The sequence below is a fragment of the Otolemur garnettii genome, unplaced genomic scaffold (assembly GCF_000181295.1).
Source record: "Otolemur garnettii isolate 467f Iridium unplaced genomic scaffold, OtoGar3 scaffold00014, whole genome shotgun sequence".
NCBI classification, from domain to species: Eukaryota; Metazoa; Chordata; class Mammalia; order Primates; family Galagidae; genus Otolemur; species Otolemur garnettii.
In genome coordinates this window covers 13010639-13019030 of record NW_003852409.1, presented here as the reverse complement: position 1 = coordinate 13019030, position 8392 = coordinate 13010639, and positions in this window count along the sequence as shown.

Here is an 8392-nt window from a genome sequence, read left to right as displayed (position 1 = left end):
CAAAAAAAAAAAAAAAAGAATCCCTGCTGTGGCAGTAAGGTCACCAGCACTCTAAATTCAGTGTGCTGCCTAGAGCAAGAAATAATGGGATATCCACTGCCACTCCACTACAGAAACCCGCACATGGTGTTAAAATGTAGGTGTGTCTTAGGAAGTACTTTAGGGGTGTGTGTGTGTGTGGGGGAGTTGAGAGTGTGGTGTCTCACATCTGTAATCCTAACACTTTGAGAGACCAAGGTGGGAGGATTAGTTGAGCCCAGAAGTTCAAGACCAATGTGGACAACATAGTGAGATTCCTGTCTCTACAAAAAAAGAGAAAATTAGCTAGGAATTATGATGCATGCCAGTAATCCTAGGATTTTGGGAGACTGAGGCAGGCAGATGCTTGAGGCCAGGAGTTTGAGGTTGCAGCGAGCTCTGTTGATGCCACTTCTCTAACCCAAGCAATAGAACAAGACCTATCTCAAAAATAAATAAAACTAAAATTAATTAAGAAGTACTTTAGGCTCAGCACCTGTGCTCAGTGGTTAGGGTGCTGGCCACATGCACTGAGGCTGGTGGATTCAAACCTAGCCCGGGTCTGCTAAACAAACAAATAAACAACAATAAAATAGCCAGTGTTGTGGTGGGTACCTATAGTCTCAGCTACTTGGGAGGCTGAGACAAGAGAATGGCTTGAGCCCAAGAGTTTGAGGTTGCTGTGAGCTATGATGCCATAGTACTCTACTGAGGGGGGACAAAGTGAGACTCTGTCTCAATTTAAAAAAAAAATTAAAAGAAGTACTTTAAAGAATCCATTCGAAAAGTCAATAAGGGTTTTGGAAAGATATTTTGTAGAGTAAAAAAGAAAATTACAACATGGCATATGGAAAAAGATCGCATTTTGTGTTTAGAAAACAATGTATATCTTATTATTTTTCCCAGACATCAACTCCCTCTCATGACTTGAATGTAAGTTTCCAAGGTTAAGAATATCAAATCTCTAGGCTCGGTGCCTGTGGCTCAAGCGGCTAAGGCGCCAGCCACATACACCTAAGGTGGGGGGTTCGAATCCCCAGCCTGGGCCCGCCAAACAACAATGATGGCTGCAACCAAACAATGGCCGGGCGTTGTGTCGGGCGCCTGTAGTCCCAGCTACTTGGGAGGCGGAGGCAGGAGACTCGCTTGAGCCCAGGAGTTGGAGGTTGCTGTGAGCTGTGATGCTATGGCACTCTACCCAGGGGGATAGCTTGAGGCTCTGTCTAAAAAAAAAAAAAAAAGAATATCAAATCTCGCAGCCTACTCTAAATTTGCTTAAAATTTTAGGACGTGTTTATATCAATAGACTATTGTGTTTGTTTATTGCATGGTCAAGTTATGCTTATACTTTTTCTTAAAATATGTTTATATTATACATTTTTGTTTTCCCTAAAGAATGTGGTTTACTTACAATGTCTACATATATGTGTTTATGAAAACAGAAAATGATGTCCAAAAAGATGTGTATCAAAATGATAACTGGTTTCTTTGGATGACATTGGAAGAATGTTTTCACATTGACTATGTGTTAGTTTTATAATCAGGGTAGAAATAAAACTTTTATTTTGGTGAAAAAAAGAGGCAATAAGGGAAAACATAATTTGCACATCTACTGCGCCCTAGACATTTCAACCCTGATGTGTTTAATCCTCCCAATCATTATTCCTATTTAAAGCTAGCAAAAGTGAGGTACAGATCACTTATGTGGAATCATCAGTACTTATACACATTTCACTTACATGAGTTACTAGGTAGGCGAATTCACACTGACCTGCTCAGGACCACACTGATTTTACCACTTTTAACTGTGGTAAAATCTACGTTACATAAAAATTATCACTTTAACCATTTTAAGTCTATAATTAGTGGTATTCAATACATTCATAATGTTGTATAACCATTACCACCATCCATGTGTAGAAAATTTCATCATCTCAAACTGAAATGCCGTACTTATTAAACATCAACTTCCCATTCCTTCCTCCCTGCAGCCCCTGGCGACCATCACTCTCCTTTCTCTCTATGAACTTGCCTATCTAGATACACCACACAAGTGGAATTATACAATATTTGTCCCTTTGAGACTGGCTTATTTCACTTAGCTAAATGTTTCCAGGGTTCAGCAATGATATAGCATGGATCGATACTTCATTCCTTTTCATAGCTGATTAATATTCCAATGAATGGATATACCACATGTTGTTTATCCATTCATCTATTGATGGGCATTTGTCTTATTTCTACCTTTTAGCTACTATGAATAATGTTGCTATGAACATGGGTATGAAAGTATCTGTTGGCTCAGCGCCTGTGGCTCAAGCAGCTAAGGCACCAGCCACATACACCTAAGGCGGCCGGTTCGAATCCCCAGCCCGGGCCGCCAAACAACAATGATGGCTGCAACCAAAAAGTGGCCAGGCGTTGTGGCGGGCGCCTGTAGTCCCAGCTACTTGGGAGGCTGAGTCAGGAGACTCGCTTGAGCCCAGGAGTTGGAGGTTGCTGTGAGCTGGGATGCCATGGCACTCTACCCAGGGGGATAGCTTGAGGCTCCGTCTCAAAAAAAAAAAAAAAAAAGAAAGTATCTGTTTAAGTCCCTGCTTTTAATTATTTTAGACATAGGAGCGGAATCGCTGAATAATAAGGTAATGTTTGGGCAACTTTTTGAGAAACTGCCAAACTCTTTTCCACAGCACCTGTACCATTTTACATTCCCTCTAGGAATATATGAGGGTTCCAGTTTCTCTACGTCCCAGTTAACACTTGTTTTTTGGTTGGTTTTTTTGTTTGTTTGTTTTGTTTTGTTTTTAGTAATAGTCATCCTGATGGCGTGAAGTGGTATAACATTATGGTTTTGATTTGCATTTCTTTTTTTTTTTTTTTTTTGAGACAGAGCCTCAAGCTATCCCCCTGGGTAGAGTGCCATGGCATCACAGCTCACAGCAACCTCCTGGGCTCAAGCGAGTCTCCTGCCTCCACCTCCCAAGCAGCTGGGACCACAGGCACCCGTCACAACGCCCGGCTATTTTTTGGTTGCAGCCATCATCGTTGTTTGGCAGGCCTGGGCTGGGGATTCGAACCCCCCACCTTAGGTGTACGTGGCTGGCGCCTTAGCCGGTTGAGCCACAGGCGCCAAGCCTTTTGATTTGCATTTCCTTGATGGCTTGTGGTGTGAAGCAATATTTCAAGTATTTGTTGACCTTTGTATATCTTCTTTGGAGAAATGTCTATTCACATTTTTTACTCATTTTTGAATTTGATTGGTTTTTGTTGTTAAGCTTTAGGTGTTCATCATATATTCTGGATATTAATCCTTTATCAGATACATAATTGGCAAATATTTCTCTCATTATCTGGGTTGTCTTTTCACTCTCTTGATGGTATCCTTTGACATACAAAAATTTCTCATCTAGGTGATGTCCAATTTATCCAATTTTTTTCTTTTCTTTGCCTGTGCTTTGGCATTATATCTAAGAAATCACTATCAAATTCCATATCATGAAGATTTCCCCTAGTCTTGTTCTGTTGCCCAGGCTGGAATGCAGTGGCATAGTCACTGCTCACTGCAACCTCACACTCCTAGGCTCAAGTGATCCTCCTGCCTTAGTAGTTCCTGAGTACCTGGAACTATAGGTGCACCATACCCAGCTGATTTTTTTTTATTTTGTGTAAAGACAGGGTCTCACTATGTTGCCCAGGCTGGTCTAGAATTCCACTCCTGGGCTCAAGTAATCTTCCTATCTTGCTTTCCAAATTGCTAGGATTATAGGCCAGCAATACCATACCAAGACACTTTAGTTCTTATATTTAGGTCTTTGCTCTATTTTGAATTGTAGTATATGGTATAAGGTAAAAGTCCAACCTCACTCTTTTCTGTGTGGGTACTTAATTTTCCCAGCACCATTTGTCCTTTCCCCCATTGAGTGATCTTGGTACCCTTGTTGAAACAGAATTTGGAATCCGGCTCAGTTGGTACAGCTTTTTTTTTTGTTTTTTTCAGTTTTTGGCCAGGGCTGGGTTTGAACCCACCACCTCTGGCATATGGGGCTGGCGCCCTACTCCTACTCCTTAAGCCACAGTCACCACCTGGTAGGGCTTTTTTATAGTAGAGTGTGGGCCCCTAGTTTTCCCTCAAGCAGTCTTTTACTCTCCAAAACCCAGAAGGGCTATTACAGGGCAGGTGTCAGAGTCCCTGACAGTGCCTTCCAGGCAGGGAGAGGAGGCTTTGGTCAGCACCCAAGGGCAGCCATACTATGGCCAGGGTGCTCCCTCTGCCAGGCCATGCCAGTTGCTCTGGCCTGGCTCTGAGACTACCCAGACCGGTTTGCAGACTTTCTGTTCCTTGGGAGCCGGTTCCCTGCCTGCAGCTTTCTCTCTCTCTCACTCTCCCTTCCCCCTCTTTTTCTTTCTCCCTCTCTTTCTGTATATCCTTCCCAACTCTAAACTCTGAGCTTCTTTTTTTTTTTTTTTTTTGAGACAGAGCCTCAAGCTGTTCCCCTGGGTAGAGTGCCGTGGCACCAAAGCTCACAGCAACCTCCAACTCCTGGGCTCAAGCGAGTCTCCTGCCTCCGCCTCCCAAGTAGCTGGGACCACAGGCGCCCACCACAACGCCCGGCTATTTTTTGGTTACAGCCGTCATTGTTGTTTGGTGGGTCCGGGCTGGGGATTCGAACCCGCCACCTTAGGTGTACGTGGCTGGCGCCTTAGCCGGGTGAGCTATAGGCGCCTAGCCTAAACTCTGAGCTTCTAACATCACTTCTACTCTCCTGCTCAAGGAGTGTGGCCCCTTTCCTCCCCTGGGCCTCCTGCCAGACCAGCCAGGCTCTGACCCAGAAGGTTTCTATTTTTTTTAATGAATATAAAATTATCAATAATAGCGTGATCACTAATGTTGACAATAACAATTTATTGGGTATTTACCAGACACAGTTTGCATGCTTCACATGGTTTATTCCCCACAACAGACCCATGAGGTCAATACTATTATTATGCCCGAGTGGTAGATGAGAAACAAAGGTGTGAGTGCTCAATTTCTGTGCCCAAGGTCACACAGCCAGGAAGTGGTACAGCCAGGACTCACATGCCACCTCCTAACAATACTTCTGGGCTAGACTGTCAGATGCCCATTCTTACTTGATGATCATGGCTATATAATGAACAGCTAAATGCACCATCCACTTTGGAGTGTGTGTGTGTGTAGGGGCCTGGGAAGGAGAGTTCTACCAGTACACAAAATCCCAGGGAGAAAAGACTTAACTAATGGGCAGAATTCAGTCTCAAAGACAGTTTTTCTAACCCCAGACTTACTAGAATTCACTGGGCATCGGCCCACCTAGAGAGAGAGGGTGGCAGGAGGTGTGGGAGCAGGTTAGGGGCAGAGAGCCAACAACAGGAGGCAACTTGCAATGAAAGTTCTTGAACACAGCGCCCACCACCACTTGCCAGGCCTGGTTTGATTCCTTGCTTGCCTTCCCCAAACCCTCCTTGGCTGGACTCACTGATACTACTCTCCTGGCAGGTTCAAGCCTGTCCCAATTCTCAATGAATTCCCTCCACCAGGTCTGCACAAGGCAGGGGATGAGAAGGAAACACTCCACCTTCAGGGAGCTCTCAGTTTGGAAGACAAGGAGAGACTCACCAGCCAGAAAACTGGGAGCCACCCAACACCTACCTCCCTTCCCACCTACAGCTGCTATGATCTTGGGGCTTCCCTTCTTACCACCTCTCCATCCTGCCCACTGTCCTTCTCCACTCTGGTCCAAGCTGCCATCATCTGGAGCTGCTAAGCACTGCTTGCCCTTAGCACAGAGGGGCTGTCCACGGAGGAGATGAGTGTGTACAGGGTGCTGTGAGAGGACAGAGGAGGGAACGACCACATCTGTCCAGAGAGGGTCAGAAAGGGCTTTACAGAGGAGGCCAATTTAGGTTCTGAGGGGTGATTAAGAGTTTGTAGATGGGAAGATAGAGTCACATATAAAGGCTGGAAGGAGAACAGGGTGTGTGGCTCATGCCTGTAATCCTAGCACTCCAGGAGGCTGAGGCAGGTGGATTGCTTGAGCTTAGGAGTTCAAGACCAGCCTGAGTAAAAGTTAGACCCCTGTCTCTACTAAAAATAAAATTAAAAAAAAAACTAACCAGGTGTTGTGGGGGGTACCATTAGTCCCAGCTACTTGAGAGGCTGAGGCAAAAGGGTCTCTTGAGCCCAAGAATTTGAGGTTGCTGTGAGCCATAATGACATCATAGGACTTTAGCCCGGGTGACAGAGGGAGAGTCTGTCTCAAAATACTGCTACTACTGCTAGTAATAATAAAAGGCTGAAAGGCCATCTTAGGGTATCTGAAGGCTGGCAAACATTTAGAATTTAGTGACAGAGCCAAGGCTGCAGTAGCAGGGCCAGATGGGGGAGGCCTTTTCCTTGTAGGCAATAGGGAGCTACTGAAAGACAGGCCCTCCAAGAGTGAGGGTAACTGGGTTTAAAATTTGTTCAGTCTCCCAATCAGCAAACACAGGCCAGCTAGAATCTTCATGTGGAATTTGTTTACTTAGGCAACAGAGACAGCCCAGGCCCCCTTTCAGACTCCCAGCACTATGTCATTTTAGCTGGTATCCCGTCATCAGCCCTGCCATGAGGGTATAAAGAGGAAAATGACTGGGTCTGTTTGCCTTTCAGAAAGGCTGCTCTGGGTGCTGGGGAGAGACTGCAGGGGGAGGCTGGTACAGTGGTCTAGGTGCTCAAGAGAGAGTTGAGGGAAGCTGGGGGTGGGGGCACAGGTGTAGGGGGGGTGAAGGAGGGATGGACCCCTATTTCTAGCTTCAGCTGCTGCAGTAAGCAGAGGCAACTCCCCCATACCAGGCAAGCCTCCTTCCCACCCCTCATCTCCTGATCTTAAGAGGAGGGAATGCTAATCTGATTGGTCAGATTCCAGGACAACAGTTAGGCCAAGTTTACTTGTGAGTAGGGTCAAGGAGCATTAAAAAAAAATGTCACACAAGAATGTGGCCCTTTCCTCACACCCATACCTGAGCACACTCACCTTTGCAGCTCTAGCCAGCTACTGAGCAGAAGGAGGAAACATTCCCCAAACAAAAGAGGGCCAAGGGAGAGACGGGGCCCAGTAAGCCTACCAGCTAGGCCTCAGGCTCCATCCTGGCCTTAGGGAGAGCCTGGGGCCCTGGGCAGGCCCTGCAGAAAACAAAGCACAGCTTGTATCCTGTTGCTATGGCCTGTGGTGTTTGTGTCCCTTGGGAACCCCACAGGCAGAGGCGGGAGTGGCAGGGCAGGGTTGTCCTATAGTGGCTCCGTCTTAATGTCTTAATGTCACCCAAACCACCTGCCTTTATTTCTAACAGCTTAACCAAAAGGGAAGAAAGAGGGTGGGGGAAGGGGAGATGAAGGGAGAGTACCTTAGAGAGGGAACTGGAGGGAGGGTGGAAACTTCAAGGTCAGAAACTGGCTCCCGGGTGTAGAGAGCTGGGGCCCCTCCCAGTGAGTCAGGGAGGGCGGGAGCCTGGTGTGGCCTCTGGGGAGGGCCTGGTTTCAGTTCGTAGAGGGATTGAGGGAGAAAAGGAGGCTCAGCCAAAAAGGCTGTGGGATCCGGGGGCTCCCAGCGTAGTGGTAGCCGCACTGCTGCTTGCCAGCTGCGTCACCTGGGACGTGCCCCCACGACTTCTCCGAGCCGCAGTTCCTTCTGTAGAAACTGGAGATAGAACCAAAACACCTCACTGGCAGAGTTGTCATGTCATGAAGAGTAATTAAATGTGGTCATGTCTGTGACAGCACTTAATAAACTGTAAATCTCTGCACGGCACAAAGAGGTGCTGTCCTTTCTATTATTCCTTTAGGGATGAAAGGCAGGGTGCCTTTGATAAAAATGTGTCCATTCTCAGCTCCAAGCAGCTTCCCAGCCTAGTCCTCTCTCCAACCTCAGAAAATGCCAGCTATCTGGAGCAGATTATCACCTGCTACCAAAAGGAAAGCAGATGCCATGTATTCCTTCTCCCCAAATACCCTCTGTATTATAGTCGATTTCTGACACTCCTCCGTCTGCTGGTCTCTCCATCTACACAGACATCTTTCTTTTTTTTTTTCTTTCCCCTAAAATGTATCAACTTCCTCAAAACTAAAATGAGAACCTCACCAAAAAACTTCTGCCCGATTCCTTTGGCCCTCCTACTTACTGCCAAATTCCTTCCTTCCTTGTCTGATATTATTATAGAACTTTGTGATTTATGAAGCTTTTTAAATTTGTGTGAATGATCTGTTTTGTCATATAGTGAATATCATAATGAAACTCTGAGGTTAGTGGCATCACCCATTTGACACGTGAGAAAATAATTTAGCGTAAGTCATATGTTCTTTTTAATTTTATTTTTATTT